Here is a 20,341-nt window from a genome sequence, read left to right on the forward strand (position 1 = left end):
TTATTTCATATGTTTCATCGTAACTTCAATTGTTAAGTTTTTTAAACAAAGTGAATAGGTGCCCACGTGAGTTTTCAGCGGTACTAGATTAAATGGGAAAAACAAGGGCTAACGTTGACCGAAGAATTTAAATATTAAGGTGGCGCATTCTGATGTTTTGTCGCTGTGTGAATCTTCCACAAAAACACGTACTTCATTAATTTTGGACCGAGCAATGTCCAAATTAATGTTTCTTGGAGCAAACATTGCTATTTCTAATTCAATTATGATTCATAGGGCCAATAATGTGATGTAGAGCATTGCGTTTCATTTGCTTTCTCTTCACCACGGTGAAATAGAATATCCACATATCAAAATAAATACAGAATGTCACACAAGGCCGATGATTTACGTAAGTGCAAATCCCGATTCTCTCATACGATGATTTACGCAAGTGCAAATCCTGATGTGCACAGGCCCTAATCGTCTCCATCCTCTCCCTTTCCTTCTCCATCTTCTCCCTTTCCCTCTCACATCCCCTCCTTCCTTCTGCCTCTTTTATTGTTGGCAATATCTCGTGAATATGGGATATGTATATTTTGCTGTATCAAGTTTCGAAGTCCGAGACTGGACTCTGGAGTAAGTTTACTGCGCGGTGCACCGAGAAATTGCGAGAATCACAATTGCGCGGCGCATCATATATGTCGTATCAAATGAGACGTGGGACCAGGAGAACAGTTTCAAAAAGATCCATCACTGACAAGACGTGAATGTGATGTGTCTCTCGCTCGTGTCAAATCTACCACCTTGCATTACGACCTCAGTAGTCAGGTCCTCAGTAGATGGTGTGACGGTAAGCATGAACCTTTCATGCGTGGCGTGTTACCCGTGTAAGCGTGAGCCACTGCGCACCACTTAACTAGAATGAAGTGTTTTTGGACTTCAACGTAGCAAGGTAAATTCTGCTGCCAAACTCAGCAGCAGCCAGAGTGACGCAATTGTTTGAATTACGGACTAAAGACAACTCAAAAGGAAAGAGATCAGACGTTAGGAGAATAAAAGCCAAATGACGATGCAACAGTGCGTATGTATCCATTGAACGTACATGCGTACAAATAGCCCATCCGGGAGGGAGATGGTTGCAACTGATTTCATGCTTTGAATTCGCACACACCCTTTTACAACGTTTCACATCTCCTTCAATCTACTACTAACATAGATGAACATTTATTCTCCTCTATTTAACACAGTTGCGTAATGCTACGGTTACACAATACTTCAACAGCAATCAGAATTGTCCCCCCCACACAATGTGCCCCCGGAGTCACGATAATGGCCGGATACTCCCCGAGATAGAGAATCCTCGGGGTCGGAATGGAGTGATAGAAACTTTAGAGACTGGAGACGAATTCGTCCTGGCAACGGAATGCCCACCCAAAGAAACTCTAAAGGAGACGGAACTCTCCTGGGAGTCGGATCAAAGCCTTTGGAGTCCAAAACAAGCATTGGACTAGAGTTTAGATAAGTTTAGATAAGCATTGGACTAGATTTTGGAGGCCTTGTAGCAGGAGCTGGATCTCCGAACCAATGTCTCCCACTGCCTTTTCCCGTACTGCATCCTTGGGTCACCGGTGGATGCATGAAAGGTCCCGGAGTGGAGACAACCAGTGGTACTATTGACGACTAACTTTTCAGCACTCTGAAATGGTTTTCATACTCGAAATTCAAATTCGATGCTATCGTGGTCATCAATTCGAAATGCAAATTCAAAGCTATCACTCTCATCAGATAGTAATAGGGAGCCAAATTTTTGTTTTTTAGCTTACCAAAAATAATTTGGAAGAAAGAAAACTCTGAAAGACACTCTTTAGGTGAGTGAGGGATGGTGGTACTAAGGCAATGTTCATCCAAAAAATGGTTCACCAACAAGTTCTTATTTCTCAATATTCAAATGTAGAAAGTCTAAACCATTTGGAGAATGAGGAATGTATTAAGGTAGGTGCAAGTAATCATATGTCTCATGAAGAAGAATGTACTTTTTAAATGCATTCGAATGAGAATTAAAAGAAAATGTAATCATGTCCCACACAAGATTGAAGAATAAAAAATATCCTGCGTCATAGTGTTGAAAATTTTACATAGAGTATAGGAGATGCTGTATTTATTCCATCAATGGTTCAAAGCCTCTTATTAGTTGGCTCTTAGTTGGCCAAATGACTGAAAGGGAATGGTGCTAGATTTTAGAAAATTAGGTTGGACGATTTGAAAAATGTACAATCCACAGAAATTTATTGCAAACAAGTGTAAAGATTAGATAATATTTTGAACTTTCAGTTCATCCATGCCTATCCAAAGAGACTTGATAGCATCTCATCAAAACCATAATCCTTACTTAAGTGCCCTATGGCATTAGAGGTTTGGACACCTCAATTTCAAAACCTTGGTTTCACTCCAGCAAACAAACATGGTCTAAAGCCTTTCGTGTTTCATGGGAAATTCACAACATCAATCATTTCCCATTCTTGGTCAAGGAGCATTGACATACTCTAGATCATCCATTCTTATGTTTGGAGATATGCATGACCTTTATTTACTAATACACATGGGCCCTATTCCGATGCTTAAGCACTAACGTTTAGCATGCGTGGGGTGCTAATCGTCAGTAACCAAAGTGGGATTCGTTAAGTGTCGCTATATAGCCAAGTTTAAAGAGCATCACTATATAGCGACATTTATTAGACTTGTAAATAGTCGCTATATAGCGACACTTATTAGACTTGTGAATGGTCGCTATATAGTGACACTAAGACAATTTCCTATAGCGATGTTTTACAGAGAGTGTTTTTTTCCATACCGACTTTAAAAGATAGTTTTCCCCAATGACAAAATTTTTTTCCCTTTTCATACATGTTTGATCCTTTGAGAGAATAAAAGTACAAGAGCATGTACATCAAGCCTTTGAAGCTCATATATTCATGTCTAAGTTTGAGATGAAAAAAATCAATGAAGAGCATTGACATCAACAGCTTCATCCTAAGCCAAGTTTAATGCACCAAACAAGTCTAACTCTAACTCTATACCGAGTTGATCTCCTATCATCATTGTACTCTAGCATCGTACATTCACCTAAGACTTGATCATCTTCTTCAATAAAGTGTGGTGATTCTTGATGATTGTCATCTTCTTCCTCAATATCGTGATCTCCATCTTCCTCTCGTACGATGTCATTATGTGTATCTTTTTCTTGGCTCATATTATGATCTTTATCTTCTTTGCTAGATCCATCCGGATCAATTGGATCCAAAATTGGTAGTGGCATCTCCATATCCACGTCTCTATCTTCAAAAATTTGCTTACTTCATGGTGCAACTTGGATCACGTACCACCATCTTGGATCAAAACGATCCGGATGAAAAATCACCTATATTAAAGATGGGTGCCAAATGCCATCAATTATATATATGAAATTATGCTTAAGTACATGTATCAATGGATCTTAAAAAATGAAAGCGATGATTAATTAAATCATTAGTATGCACCTCCTCACAATGCTCGGGAAGAACAAAAGCATCATTTTCATTGGTCCAAAGTTTGGTGGAGTCTATTCCAAAGAAACCACAACTGTCTTTTCTTACTATCGCATGGGGACTATTGTAAATAGTTCTAGACCATTTTACATCAAGAATGGAAATACTAAATTATCTGAAATCAATTTCATAGATTTTGTGTGTGGTTCCACAATAATCCAACTGTGAGGAGAGAAGATTGGTATCCAAAGCACTTGCTCGGCTATCTTGTGTGAAGTTAGCCATGACTTCACAATCATACATGACTCTCTTTGAATCGATGCATTTCACGCGAAAATGGCATCCATATGACCATAATGGACTATACTTTTTGTACTGCAAAAGAGCATCATTAAAACAATGAAGATGCATCTATTTTATAGCGTATATTGTCACAAATAATTACTTTATTATGTCAAGAGGTAAGAAACTTACATGCATCATACATCCAGATGATAACTCTCGCTCGCACTTGTTTATTGTCTCTCCATCGCGTTCGGCTTTACGTAGAGCCAGTTGTAGCCAATGAAGTGACATGTAAGTGGGGAGATAGGTGAGATCCCATGGATATGGTTGCGATCGCCTGTACATTACTCTGAATCTCATCCTTGCATTTATTCTTTCTACTTTGGCTGCTTCATATCTCTCAATCCACTTCTGCATCTCCTTGCTATTGAGGATACAAAGCTTATTGAATTTCTCCATTTGCTCTTCGCTCATCTTTCTTTCAATCCCTTTTCCTTGGTGAACCTCACCAACGATGTGATCATCATCCTTGTTATGCCAAGCTTGCGGCATATTGGGATCTGTGGATGCAAGAAACTCCGTGATATATACTAATGACTCTTGCACAAGCCATCCCTCTACCATGCTTGCTTCCGGTCTAACTCTTTGTCTTACAAATCCCTTCAAAGTTTTCATAAACCGCTCGAGAAAAAATATCGACTGACTATGAACGGTACCTGCAATGGCCACCTCATCAACTATGTGCACAAGCAAGTGCACTTGAGTTGTCTTAATGCTCGAGGGAAAGTGCTTCTTAAGCAAGCGTACGGCTTCGATGGATTCCATCATAGCCTTATCGATGCTCGATATAGAGATCTGTTTTTGAGATATCCACCTATTTCACATGCCCATGTAAGATATATTCATAATCAGTCTAGAGATTATTCAACTTAAATTGAAGAAAATGCAATCAATGCGATTTGATAGTAAGCACACCTCACAATACCACTGATTTTGAATATAGCATTTCTACCATCTTCTTGTAATAAGTACCCTTTTATTGTAATTGGAAGAATGAACTATCAAAGCAACAAAGAAGTCATGTCAATAATATAACATAATCATAATTACACTAATGCATCACGATTATCAGTATACTAATCCTACATTAGAATACCTGTAAGACCTTGTGCCAATCATGGGAATCCTCAATGTGCCATCAGTGGACCGATGAGATGCATGCCAAGTCATCAACTCCGCTATGGATTTGCATCGGAACATGTGTTGTATTCTTGCAATGATGGGAAAGTGTCTCAAGACCTTTACCGGTATCTACTCACCTTGCAAGTCATCTCTATATCATTGTTCCCCACACTTCGGCTAAATCTCCATGCTCACGATGATGAAAGAGAATACAATCATTATGGCAAGCATGGATGGTATCATAATCCATACCCACAGTTGTTAGCATCTTCTTTGCTTCATCTCTTGATGTGGGCATGGTATTTGGTGTAGGCAACATCTTCTGGAGTAACCTATCACAGTTCAAACATACATAGGCTTGGAATAATGATGATTCTCAAACATACATGATGATTCTCACCTCTCTTTTTCGTTTTCCCCTTTTCTTTCTCTTTTCCCCTTTTCTTTCTCTTTTTCCCTCTTTCAAAGCAACAAAGAAGTCATGTCACTAATCCTACAGCTTGAAATACCTGTAAGACATTGAGCAAGCTTAGAATCCTACAGCCTAACATTGAGCAAACATTTATAGACTCCAACACTCTTTAAATTAGAGTGATAGAAGTCTGTATCTATTTGCTCAATGGTAGGCTATTAAAGCTTCACATGGGAAAAAAGAGAGGAGAAAAGAGAGAAAAAGAGAGGAGAAAAAAGAGAGAAAAAGAGAGGAGAAAGAGGAGAAAAGAGAGGAGAAAAAAGACAGAAAAAGAGAGGAGATAAGAGAGAAAAAGAGAGAAAGTGAAAAGAGAAAAATTGGGGATAAAAGAGAGAAAAAAAGAGAAGGAAAGAGAGGGGAAAAGAGAGGAAAAGAGAGGAGAAAAAAGACAGAAAAAGAGAGGAGATAAGGAGAAAAAGAGAGGAGAAAAGAGACGAAAACTAGAGAGGATAAAAGAGAGAATGACAAAAGAAAGTCACAATTTAAACATACATAGGCTTCAAATAATGATGATTCTCAAACATACATACATGATTCTCAAAACATACAATATCCAAATAATGAGTCAAATTAATGCACGATCTAACCTCATTAAGGCCGAGACACTTGTATCTGACCACCGATATTTTGCTTGCAGATTCAAGATTCAGAGACAAGCCTATAGTTTAGACATCCTAGCACCCTCGTTCAACTATGTTGATTGCAACTCCCGCATATTGACCTCAGACTCTGACATCACGTGTACATGTGATGTAGTGTCCCTAAAAATAGAATCCATCATGTTCCCATATCCTCGTCATCATTTGGCACATCCAGGAGACTATAGTCTTGCTCAAAGTGTGAAGGTATATGGGCACCCTTGCCACCCTCCTCATCCTGTCTCAAGATTTTGTATAAATATAAGATCTTGTCCCAAGGTTTCGTGTCATAATGGTATCCAATATTAATCACAAACTCAAATAGCATTGACTTACCGATGATCCATCACCACGTGCAACACCAACAATAGGTACTAGTTCGGACTCCTCCCTATACATCTGCAAGCGGCACATGACAATATGATGTTGATGTCGTACTTCTCGCTTGGAATGAGTGCAATGACAATACAACCTCTCCGTAAGCCACTCTACACTCTCAAGCATTGGCGCATCATCTGACGAGTTTCCACTCGTCCCTTCCATTTGCACACTTCCAAAATCACAGCATGAGCTACAAGGAAATCTATTAAGATCCAAAAAATAGCCACCCATGAGCTCCTTTTCTCTCTTGTGACAATAGGTGCCCTTAACCGTCGCTATATAGCGATGGTTTGCCCTGAACTGTTGCTATATAGCAACGCTTTGCCTTGTTCCGTCGTTGTATAGCGACGCTTTTTGGATAAACGCCGCTATATAGTGACTGACCAGCATTGCTATACAGTGACTGACCAGCGTCGCTATATAGCGACGCTGAGGGCTTAAACCCAAACCCCCGCACGATGCCGTCTTTCACATGTCTATTGCAAGAAAAAAAAATTCTCCTCCCACGTTATATTCGACGACCTCGCTTTCTGGCTCCTCTCTATTCCCCACTCCTCACCCCTACCTAGCCCCTCTCCCAACACTTGTGCTCCCTTTCCACTCTTCTCCCTGTCTGCTTGTGTGAATTTTGAAAGAAAGTTTTTTAAGAAGGTGGGTCTCTTAAACAATGTAGATTCATTTTTTATGAGATTTCATTTTGTGAGTGTTGAAGCATGTTTCTCCTTTTATTTCTAAGTCTATGTGCTAATTTTCATGCTTGATTTTCAAAGCTTAAGGACAAAAAAAGAGATTTGGTGAAAGAAAGAAGACTCACCTCTTCTCTTTTTGGTATTTCTCTTCCTCCTCTTTCTCCTTGTTTGTAGGATGATGCTTTCTCCTTGTTTGTAGGCATCTCCAAACTCATCCAATCCCTTTGAAAAGTTGCTCCTCCTTCCTCTAACTAGTTATCTGAAAAAATGGTATGTTTTCTCTTTTTTGTAGGCCCGCCAAAACACGAAACACGGTTCGAGCTGACTTTTCTCTTATGCATATGCTTTCCCTCATATGCATTGTGAGCAGGTACATACTAATGAATTTCTCCATTTGCTCTTCACTCATCTTTCTTTCAATCCCTTTTCCTTGAGGGACCTTACCAATGGTGCGATCATCATCCTTGTTGTGCCAAGCTTGCGGCATATCAGGATCCGTGGATGCAAGAAACTCTGTGATATATACTAACGACTCTTGCACAAGCCATCCCTCTACCATGCTTGCTTCCGGTCTTGCTCTTTGTCTTACAAACCCCTTTAAAGTTTTCATAAACCGCTCGAGAAAAAACATCCATGGATTATGAACGGTACCTGCTATAGCCACCTCATCAACTATGTGCACAAGCAAGTGGACTTGAGTTGTCATAATGCTTGAGGGAAAGTGCTTCTCAAGCAAGCATATGGCTTCGATGGATTCCACCCTAGCCTTCTCGATGCTCGATATAGAGATCTCTTTTTGAGATATCCACCTATTTCACATGTCCATGCATATGTAAGATATTTGAGATATCCACCTATTTCACATGTCCATTAAGAAAATACATAATGCGATTTGATAGTAAGCATACCTCACAATACTACAGATCTTGAATATAGCATTTCTAACATCTTCTTGTAAGCACCCTTTTATTGTAATTGGAAGGATGAACTATCAAAGCAACAATGAAATCATGTCAACAATATAACATAATAATAATTACGCTAACGCATCACTATTATCGGTACACTAATTCTACTTAGAATACCTGTAAGACCTTGTGCCAATTACACTAATTCTCTTTTTGGTATTTCTCTTCCTCCTCTTTCTCCTTGTTTATAGACTTATGCTTTCTCCTTGTTTGTAGGCTTCTCTAAACTCATCCAATCCCTTTGAAAAGTTGCTTCTCCAAACTCCTCCTTCCTCTAACTAGTTATCTGAAAAAATGGTATGTTTTCTCTTTTTTGTAGGGCTAGGCCACGAAACACGGTTCGAGGCTTTTCTAGGTAAGAAAGTGCTTCCTATTTTTCCCTTTTGTTATTTTCGTTATTTGCATTGGCCTACAGCTAACGCCTTAAGCGTTAGCTGGAGTGATGGGCATAGGCACCCTCTCTTTCCCTCTCTTTCCCTCTCTTCTCTTATTCCCTCTCTCTTTTTCTCTTATTCATATGTTTTTCCTTCTCTTATGCTTATGCTCTTTTCCCCTCTTCTTTTTCCCTTCTTTCAATCGCCTTTCCCCTCTTCCTTCTCTTATTTTCCACTCTTTTTTCCTCTCTTTTTCTCCTCTTTTTATAAGCTCATAAGCACAATCTTATGCTTTCTCTCTTTTTCTCTTATGCTTATATGCTCATGCATAAGCATAAGCATATGCTGTCTTTCTTTTTCTCTTATGCTTATGCTCTTTTTCCCTCTTCCTTCTCTTATGCTTATGCTCTTTTCCTCTCTTCTTTTCCCCCTCTTCCTTCTCTTCTTTTTTCCTCTTCTTTTTCCCCTCTTTCAATCTCTTTTCCCCTGTTCCTTCTCTTATGCCTATGCTCTTTTCCCCTCTTTGAATCGCTTTTCCCCTCTTTCGATCTCTTTTCCCCTCTTCCTAAAGTCTCTTATGCTTATGCTCTTTTCCTCTCTTCTTTTTCCCCTCTTTCGATCTCTTTTCCTCTCTTCCTTCTCTTATGCTTATGCTCTTTTCCTCTCTTCTTTTTCCCCTTTTTCGATCTCTTTTCCCCTTCTCCTTCTCTTTTTTTTCCCCCTTCTTTTTCCCCTCTTTCAATCTCTTTTTCCCTCTTCCTTATGCTTATGCTTATGCATGAGCATATGTCTCCTCCTTCTTCTCTTCTTTTCCTTTTCTAATGCTTATGCTTATGCATGGGCATATGTCTTCTTCTTCTTCTCCTTCTCCTTGTCCTTTCCTTCTCTTCTTTTTCCCTCTCTTTCTCTCTTCTTTTCATAAGTATATGCCTATGCCTATGCCTATGCTTATGCTTATGCTTATGCATGAGCATATGCTCATATGCTTATGTATAAGCATAAGCACATGCTTTCTCTCTTTTTTCTCTTATGCATATTTGGTTCTTTTTCCCTCTTTCAATCTCTTTTTTCCTTTTCTTTCTCTTCTTTTCCCCTCTGCTTCTCTTATGCTTGTCCTTCTCTTTTGCTTCTCTTATGCTTCTCCATCTCTTATGCATATGCTTTCCCTCATATGCTTTTCGCTTCTTACTTGCTCTTGTTTTCTGTATTTTGTTTTCGTGTTTGTGTCTACGTTTGTCCAATCCCCCCAAATTGGATATGGGATCACGTCGCACGTTCAACGAGTACAAAAACCCTCATAGGAGGAGACATCATGATCTCTGTTCTCCATAGGACTTTGATTCCACTCAGGCGACACCTCAAGGGCCTACCCTTGCGACTCCACTCAGGCGACACCTCAAGGGCCTACCCTTGCGACAACACTTCTACAACCGGCTGCAATGGACTCCATCAAATGGCAACTTAAGTAGAGCTCACAAGAGGTGACCAGCACCAATAGCCTCTCAGTTCTGACCAGCGACTTTATAGACGGCACTACCAACGAGTTGGCCTCCGACAAGCACCCAATCGACTCACGGGCCAAGCTTTAACGACTCCATCTCTTGCATAGTCAGATCGTGCATAGCAGCTTCAAATAGCTAGGGCTTTTCCCACTGTGACTCCACGGCAAGTGCCTAGCACATCAACTCTAGACCATCAACTGCTCCCGCAACAATGTTCTGCATCAAGGAACGTCTACAAAGCAAAAGCCTCAAGACGAGGCAACGGACTATTTAAGAGACCCGACTCCCACGGTAGCAACCAGGCTCATCTACGGCAGCCCGCTCTCGCTCCATGCAAATCAAGCCTTCCCTAACCCGAAGGCAACCGACGAGCGATCTCCCTTAACACTGCTAGTGGCAAGCTCTCAAGAGGCTCGACCAGTGTATTAAGGAGAGCAGCTTCTTCGCTCCAATAGCAAGAGCTAGAGTTCGTTCGGCGAGCAAGTTCCATGCAATACAACGAGCCAATAGTTCTGTCAGCAACTTCTTGCAAATGCATCTCCACACATAGCCTCTCAACGGACTGCCAACCTCCAAGCTGCAACGATCCTTGCTCACAGCAAGACGGCTCCTACCTTCAATGCTGCTCGACAACCCATGCTGCATGATCATCAACACACCCCTTCACAGTCACACTCGCTCCTCACAGCACCTTGCTAAGCATCACATCGAGCGAGAAGAAGACGCAGCAGAGGGAGAGAAATGGAATGCCCACAACCAGACGTGGAGATAAGGATAGGCTTGATTAGTGAGGCTTGGTCAGTAATTGGCTAAGTGGAAATGCCACATGGCAGATAGGTGTAGTTAAGTGAAGTTTATGGTTAGGTTTGTTTAAACTTTGGGTTAACTCATTTAGTTAAGAGTATGCCACATGGCTAAATCAGAGTCTGGTTAACTTAACCCACCATGGCTAGAGTTAGGGTTAGTTATGCCATATCAGCATGCACAGTCAGCAGTGCCACCAAGGCAGTAACCTCTTGCTAAGCACAGTAGTGTGAGTGCAGCATGTGAATCCTCGTGACACATCATCAAAGGCCCCTCTTCTTCATCAAAACTTCGATAAGCCGTAGCTTCCAATCCAGGAGGAATCTAGACATGCTCCAAAAAGGAAAAATGATCGTCTTTTTGATCTCTACGCATCTGTCAGATCAGAATCATTGTTAGCAATTAGACACTGCCAATATTGAAAGAAATCAATTGGTAAGACCTTTGCAACAAATGAAAAAGCAACGCATGAATGCAGAAAGCATGCCAAAAGTACAAGTGCATGAGATGACCATAGCAGGAAGCATGGCATCCACACACAAAGCATTAAGGCACATGGAATAACAAAGCATCATGCATGAAGCTACACCAAACAAAGAAGCAAACGAGTCGTCATCAAGCCATGAGCCAAAAGGTGACATGAATGGAATGTATTGAGAAACCAAAACCTTGCCAACCTTGCCTATATTTTTGTAAATCAAGCCTGACCACCTGAGAGTAGCTATGAAAGCACCCAGGGGAGGTATTGACATGTAGAAGCCACACTTGACCACCTTAAGTAGTAGTGCATGCACTAAGGGGAGGTGATGGAATGCAACTCACATCTAACCACCTTGGAGTAGCCAAAGGATCATGGCACCAAGGGGAGGTGTTGAGAGATATGGTGCCATGAGCACATAGATTAAAGGGCTAAGGTATGGTATAAGAAAGAATTAAAGTAGCCACCCTAGGATGTGGACTACATGATGTGGAGATGTGGATTGAGGATATCCACAAGGAGAGAGGTGGATGAGAGGATCACACATGTGTTGACTATTCAAAGGGCACTCTCTATATAAGAGGCCTATCATGTATGGTTGAGAATAGCACATTTGGAATAGATTGAGTGTTTCATACTTACCGTCTCTCTCCCGATGGCTTTCCGTATTTGGTTTGATCCTCCGTGATCTTTATGCTCATTAAGTGATAGATTAGGCTAGTACAATCCACACTTTGTTAATTTCCTATAGGGTTGGTTGTCTTAGTGGTGGAATTATACCTTTCCACCACAGCATGAGATCCAATCGAAGTATTATTTCTCTGAACAGGTGACGCATGATTGAGTTATTGGTTTTTTTATGGCCTCATTATATTGAATTATTTCAGTAGTCATATTTTTTTTCAATGCCATATTGCAGGTTGCTATATTTGTGCACATTAGCTATCGTCATGCGCAGGCTCATGTGGATGGCATTGATAGCACCATGGACTCACCCGTCATTGTGCGAGAGTATCACTTCTACATTAGTGATGATCGATCGCATGATGCCCATTTTGTGCAGCATTGCTTCATGTTGCATGATAGTTTCTTGAGGGATCATGGTGTCACATGGCAGGGGCACTGGATCTGGCTAGACGGATGTGGTGGTCAGTTCAAATCTACTAGACAGTTTTATTGGTTCTGCAAATGGCACTGTGAGATAGGCATTTCAATCACATGGAGCTACTTTGAGACAGGGCACGATAAGGGAGAGCATGATGGTGCAGGTGCTTGCATGAAGCGTGCTTTGCGTCGATACCAATTGCGTCATAGTGCCGATCGCTTCAAGGATGCACATGATGTGGTGCGGTGGTGCAGCCATCACTTATCCACTAGTGCTATCTCCTCGTTTCAGTCGCGTGACGATAGGGTGGTCAGCCGGTATTTTTGGTGCATGGACATTGGGAGTTTTAATCAGTCTAGGCCTTTTGATTGTCATTCAGTGTCTGGCACTCTTGATTTCCATTCCATCAGGAGCAAAGGTGAGTCTCACCCGGCAATCTTTTCTCGACGGTTTGCATGTTTCTTCTTCGCATGCATTGATGATGACTCGAGAGGGTTCACCATGATACCATGGGCCGATCCATGGGCACGGCGAGTGCTTTCTCCCTTCTAGCCTTGGGAGGAGGTACATGATGATCAGGATGCGGGATTCAGTTCCTCTAGAGATTATGACCATCTTACAGATACGTTGTGTATTGGTGATATCTTCGCGGTCATTGCTTCGGAGGGCAATCAGGAGGGTGTGGATTATTACTTGTTGAGATGCTCTATGGCGAAGAGTGTGCTGAATGAGGATACAGTGGATGGGCATGGGATGCACTTCGATGCTCATAGCATGATCGTAGGTGGCCACTATTTTCAGTAGATACAGAGGCGTGGTCGTTAAATAGAGTTCCAGGAGTACATGGCAGATCAGGAGGCATACTGCATGTATTCTAGCACATTACATATCATAGTTTTGGGATCATCAGTTGATCAGATAGATTTTTCTTGGGTATCAGTAGTTGATTACATATTTTTGTATTCGATATGTATAGGCTCACTGTGTGACCGTACCATTGTAATTTTCATGGACTCATATTTTGTATTTCACTATGATGGTTTTATACACATTCATTCACATCATTGTATTAGATTCTATTTTATACATGATGTCCATTGTCTTCTCAATGGGATTTGTTATTTCTGTAAAACAAAAAATTGTTTATTAGTAGTTATGTTGTAATTGTGTTTTGTGCTTTAGGACATTTTAAAAATGTGACTAAGAAAATTCGTGCATGCACTAACCAAATACACATGTGGACTTATTTGTTGGGGATGAAACTCTACATGGCGCTTAAGGTACCCTAGACCTACATCCATGCAAGATTTGGTCTCCAAATGATTTGGTATGTGCCACATGGAAGGTATAATGCATACATTTTTACAAGCACTCCCTACTAGTGACTATGTATGGAAAATGGTGCACAAACTAACCAAATACACATGTGGACTTATCTATTGGGGATAAACTTCGCACGGCTCTTAGGCTACCCTAGACCTACATCCATGCAAGATTTGGTCTCCAATTAATTTGGTATGTGCCACCTGGAAGGTATAATGCGTACATTTTTGCAAGCACTCCCTACTAGTGACTACATATGGAAAATGGCACACGTACTAACCAAATATGCATGTGGACTTATTTGTTGGAGATGAAACTTTGCACCACTCTTAGGCTACCTTAGACCTACATCCATGCAAGATTTGGTCTCCAATTAATTTGATATGTGCCATGTGGAAGGTATAATGCGTACATTTTTGCAAGCACTCCCTACTAGTGACTACATATGGAAAATGGCGCACGTACTAACCAAATATACATGTGGACTTATTTGTTGGAGATGAAACTTTGCACCACTCTTAGGCTACCTTAGACCTACATCCATGCAAGATTTGGTCTCCAACTGATTTGGTATGTGCCACGTGGAAGGTATAATGCATACATTTTTGCATGCACTCACTACTAGTGATGACTACGTATGAAAAATGGCACACGTACTAAACAAATATGCATGTGGACTCATTTGTTGGGGATGAAACTTTGCACGGCTCTTAGGCTACCCTAGACCTACATCCATGCAAGATTTGGTGTCCAACAGATTTGGTATGTGCCACATGGAAGGTAGAATGCGTACATTTTTACAATCCCTACTAGTGACTATATATGAAAAATGGAGCATGCACTAACCAAATACGCATGTGGACTTATCTGTTGGGGATGAAACTTTGCACAGCTCTTAGCCTACCCTAGACCTACATCCATGCAAGATTTGGTCTCTAACTGATTTGGTATGTGCCACATGGAAGGTATAATGTGTACATTTTTACAATCCCTACTAGTGACAGCTATGTATGAAAAAAGGCACATGTACTAACCAAATACGCATGTGGACTTATCTGTTGGGAATGAAACTTTGCATGGCTCTTACGCTACCCTAGACCTACATCCATGCAAGATTTGGTCTCCAACTGATTTGGTATGTGCGACGTGGAAGGTATAATGTGTACATTTTTACAATCCCTACTGGTAACTACGTATAAAAAATACTGCTTCAAGTAGAAAAAAGAGTACCAAGCACTACTTTATGACTAAATCAGTCGCAAGTGACTATGGCAACGTATGAGAGTAAATCAAAATAATGTGTTGTAGAATATGTGTGTGTGTGTGTGTGTGTGTGTGTGTGTGTGTGTGTGTGTGTGTTTATGTGTGTGTCTGTGCACGCACGTGCATGCGTGTGCGTGTGCATGCGTGCACTTGCATGTGTAACTGCATGCGTGTGTGCATGTGTGCATGCGTGTGTGTGTGTGAGAGAGAGAGAGAGAGAGATTGACAACTATAAATTGGCATGCATATCAATAAGAAAACTTATAAGAACTTTAGAGGCCATTACCCAAGAGTCAGCAGACATTTTAGAGAACACCTCGATAATAAGAGTTTGAGTTCCACAACAGCAAGATGGCTACAGATACGGTTAGAGAAAGGCCCTAAATGCCCAATCGTTATTGCATACAATTTTTAATTTGCCCTCATAAAATGTATGTATCAACTGCTTTTCATGATATATATAACTTTCATTTCTCATTCTACAAGATCTTACTTTATATTTTGCATTTTTTATAGATTCCACGATTAAGCGACTACTTTGACTTGGGTGTAGAGCTGTTCAAACAATATCAACAACATCTAGAATTAGCCAATCGATGCCCCTATTGATTGGGTTCCCCCTGCTCCACGAATGTGGAGACCACCGCCTCCTCCATTCAATTTCGAAAGGGAATTTGTTCATGATTTTGTATAAGTACCTCCTCACTAGTCTCTACCAACCATGTGTTTAGAGAGGATTACTTTATTTTTTTATTTCATATGTTTCATCGTAACTTCAATTGTTAAGTTTTTTAAACAAAGTGAATAGGTGCCCACGTGAGTTTTCAGCGGTACTAGATTAAATGGGAAAAACAAGGGCTAACGTTAACCGAAGAATTTAAATATTAAGGTGGCGCATTCTGATGTTTTGTCGCTGTGTGAATCTTCCACAAAAACACGTACTTCATTAATTTTGGACCGAGCAATGTCCAAATTAATGTTTCTTGGAGCAAACATTGCTATTTTTAATTCAATTATGATTCATAGGGCCAATAATGTGATGTAGAGCATTGCGTTTCATTTGCTTTCTCTTCACCACGGTGAAATAGAATATCCACATATCAAAATAAATACAGAATGTCACACAAGGCCGATGATTTACGTAAGTGCAAATCCCGATTCTCTCATACGATGATTTACGCAAGTGCAAATCCTGATGTGCACAGGCCCTAATCGTCTCCATCCTCTCCCTTTCCTTCTCCATCCTCTCCCTTTCCTTCTCCATCTTCTCCCTTTCCCTCTCACATCCCCTCCTTCCTTCTGCCTCTTTTATTGTTGGCAATATCTCGTGAATATGGGATATGTATATTTTGCTGTATCAAGTTTCGAAGTCCGAGACTGGACTCTGGAGTAAGTTTACTGCGCGGTGCACCGAGAAATTGCGAGAATCACAATTGCGCGGCGCATCATATATGTCGTATCAAATGAGACGTGGGACCAGGAGAACAGTTTCCAAAAAGATCCATCACTCACAAGACGTGAATGTGATGTGTCTCTCGCTCCTGTCAAATCTACCACCTTGCATTACGACCTCAGTAGTCAGGTCCTCAGTAGACGGTGTGACGGTAGGCATGAACCTTTCATGCGTGGCGTGTTACCCGTGTAAGCGTGAGCCACTGCGCACCACTTAACTAGAATGAAGTGTTTTTGGACTTCAACGTAGCAAGGTAAATTCTGCTGCCAAACTCAGCAGCAGCCAGAGTGACGCAATTGTTTGAATTACGGACTAAAGACAACTCAAAAGGAAAGAGATCAGACGTTAGGAGAATAAAAGCCAAATGACGATGCAACAGTGCGTATGTTTCCATTGAACGTACATGCGTACAAATAGCCCATCCGGGAGGGAGATGGTTGCAACTGATTTCATGCTTTGAATTCGCACACACCCTTTTACAACGTTTCACATCTCCTTCAATCTACTACTAACGTAGATGAACATTTATTCTCCTCTATTTAACACAGTTGCGTAATGCTACGGTTATACAATACTTCAACAGCAATCAGAATTGTCCCCCCCACACAATGTGCCCCCGGAGTCACGATAATGGCCGGATACTCCCCGAGATAGAGAATCCTCGGGGTCGGAATGGAGTGATAGAAACTTTAGAGACTGGAGACGAATTCGTCCTGGCAACGGAATGCCCACCCAAAGAAACTCTAAAGGAGACGGAACTCTCCTGGGAGTCGGATCAAAGCCTTTGGAGTCCAAAACAAGCATTGGACTAGAGTTTAGATAAGTTTAGATAAGCATTGGACTAGATTTTGGAGGCCTTGCAGCAGGAGCTGGATCTCCGAACCAGTGTCTCCCACTGCCCTTTCCCGTACTGCATCCTTGGGTCACCAGTGGATGCATGAAAGGTCCCGGAGTGGAGACAACCAGTGGTACTATTGACGACTAACTTTTCAGCACTCTGAAATGGTTTTCATACTCGAAATTCAAATTCGATGCTATCGTGGTCATCAATTCGAAATGCAAATTCAAAGCTATCACTCTCATCAGATAGTAATAGGGAGCCAAATTTTTGTTTTTTAGCTTACCAAAAATAATTTGGAAGAAAGAAAACTCTGAAAGACACTCTTTAGGTGAGTGAGGGATGGTGGTACTAAGGCAATGTTCATCCAAAAAATGGTTCACCAACAAGTTCTTATTTCTCAATATTCAAATGTAGAAAGTCTAAACCATTTGGAGAATGAGGAATGTATTAAGGTAGGTGCAAGTAATCATATGTCTCATGAAGAAGAATGTACTTTTTAAATGCATTCGAATGAGAATTAAAAGAAAATGTAATCATGTCCCACACAAGATTGAAGAATAAAAAATATCCTGCTTCATAGTGTTGAAAATTTTACATAGAGCATAGGAGATGCTGTATTTATTCCATCAATGGTTCAAAGCCTCTTATTAGTTGGCTCTTAGTTGGCCAAATGACTGAAAGGGAATGGTGCTAGATTTTAGAAAATTAGGTTGGATGATTTGAAAAATGTACAATCCACAGAAATTTATTGCAAACAAGTGTAAAGATTAGATAATATTTTGAACTTTCAGTTCATCCATGCCTATCCAAAGAGACTTGATAGCATCTCATCAAAACCATGATCCTTACTTAAGCGCCCTATGGCATTAGAGGTTTGGACACCTCAATTTCAAAACCTTGGTTTCACTCCAGCAAACAAACATGGTCTAAAGCCTTTCGTGTTTCATGGGAAATTCACAACATCAATCATTTCCCATTCTTGGTCAAGGAGCATTGACATACTCTAGATCATCCATTCTTATGTTTGGAGATATGCATGACCTTTATTTACTAATACACATGGGCCCTATTCCGATGCTTAAGCACTAACGTTTAGCATGCGTGGGGCGCTAATCGTCAGTAACCAAAGTGGGATTCGTTAAGTGTCGCTATATAGCCAAGTTTAAAGAGCATCACTATATAGCGACATTTATTAGACTTGTAAATAGTCGCTATATAGCGACACTTATTAGACTTGTGAATGGTTGCTATATAGTGACACTAAGACAATTTCCTATAGCGATGTTTTACAGAGTGTTTTTTTCCATACCGACTTTAAAAGATAGTTTTCCCCAATGACAAAATTTTTTTCCCTTTTCATACATGTTTGATCCTTTGAGAGAATAAAAGTACAAGAGCATGTACATCAAGCCTTTGAAGCTCATATATTCATGTCTAAGTTTGAGATGAAAAAAATCAATGAAGAGCATTGACATCAACAGCTTCATCCTAAGCCAAGTTTAATGCACCAAACAAGTCTATCTCTAACTCTATACCGAGTTGATCTCCTATCATCATTGTACTCTAGCATCGTACATTCACCTAAGACTTGATCATCTTTCAATAAAGTGTGGTGATTCTTGATGATCGTCATCTTCTTCCTCAATATCGTGATCTCCATCTTCCTCTCGTACGATGTCATTATGTGTATCTTTTTCTTGGCTCATATTGTGATCTTTATCTTCTTTGCTAGATCCATCCGGATCAATTGGATCCAAAATTGGTAGTGGCATCTCCATATCCATGTCTCTATCTTCAAAAATTTGCTTACTTCATGGTGCAACTTGGATCACGTACCACCATCTTGGATCAAAACGATCCGGATGAAAAATCACCTATATTAAAGATGGGTGCCAAATGCCATCAATTATATATATGAAATTATGCTTAAGTACATGTATCAATGGATCTTAAAAAATGAAAGAGATGATTAATTAAATCATTAGTATGCACCTCCTCACAATGCTCGGGAAGAACAAAAGCATCATTTTCATTGGTCCAAAGTTTGGTGGAGTCTATTGCAAAGAAACCACTACTGTCTTTTCTCACTATCGCATGGGGACCATTGTAAATAGTTCTAGACCATTTTACATCAAGAATGAAAATACTAAATTATCTGAAATCAATTTCATAGATTTTGTGTGTGGTTCCACAATAATCCAACTGTGAGGAGAGAAGATTGGTATCCAAAGCACTTGCTCGGCTATCTTGTGTGAAGTTAGCCATGACTTCACAATCATACATGACTCTCTTTGAATCGATGCATTTCACGCGAAAATGGCATCCATATGACCATAATGCACTATACTTTTTGTACTGCAAAAGAGCATCATTAAAACAATGAAAATGGCCACCTCATCAACTATGTGCACAAGCAAGTGCACTTGAGTTGTCTTAATGCTCGAGGGAAAGTGCTTCTTAAGCAAGCGTACGGCTTCGATGGATTCCATCATAGCCTTCTCGATGCTCGATATAGAGATCTGTTTTTGAGATATCCACCTATTTCACATGCCCATGTAAGATATATTCATAATCAGTCTAGAGACTATTCAACTTAAATTGAAGAAAATGCAATCAATGCGATTTGATAGTAAGCACACCTCACAATACCACTGATTTTGAATATAGCATTTCTACCATCTTCTTGTAATAAGTACCCTTTTATTGTAATTAGAAGAATGAACTATCAAAGCAACAAAGAAGTCATGTCAATAATATAACATAATCATAATTACACTAATGCATCACGATTATCAGTACACTAATCCTACATTAGAATACCTGTAAGACCTTGTGCCAATCATGGGAATCCTCAATGTGCCATCAGTGGACCGATGAGATGTATGCCAAGTCATCAACTCTGCTATGGATTTGCATCGGAACATGTGTTGTATTCTTGCAATGATGGGAAAGTGTCTCAAGACCTTTACCGGTATCTACTCACCTTGCAAGTCATCTCTATATCGTTGTTCCCCACACTTCGGACAACTAGCTAAATCTCCATGCTCATGACGATGAAAGAGAATAGAGTCATTATG

The sequence above is a fragment of the Dipteris shenzhenensis genome, chromosome 1 (assembly GCF_047967505.1).
Source record: "Dipteris shenzhenensis isolate YYH24624 ecotype China chromosome 1, Dip_SZ_1.0, whole genome shotgun sequence".
NCBI classification, from domain to species: Eukaryota; Viridiplantae; Streptophyta; class Polypodiopsida; order Gleicheniales; family Dipteridaceae; genus Dipteris; species Dipteris shenzhenensis.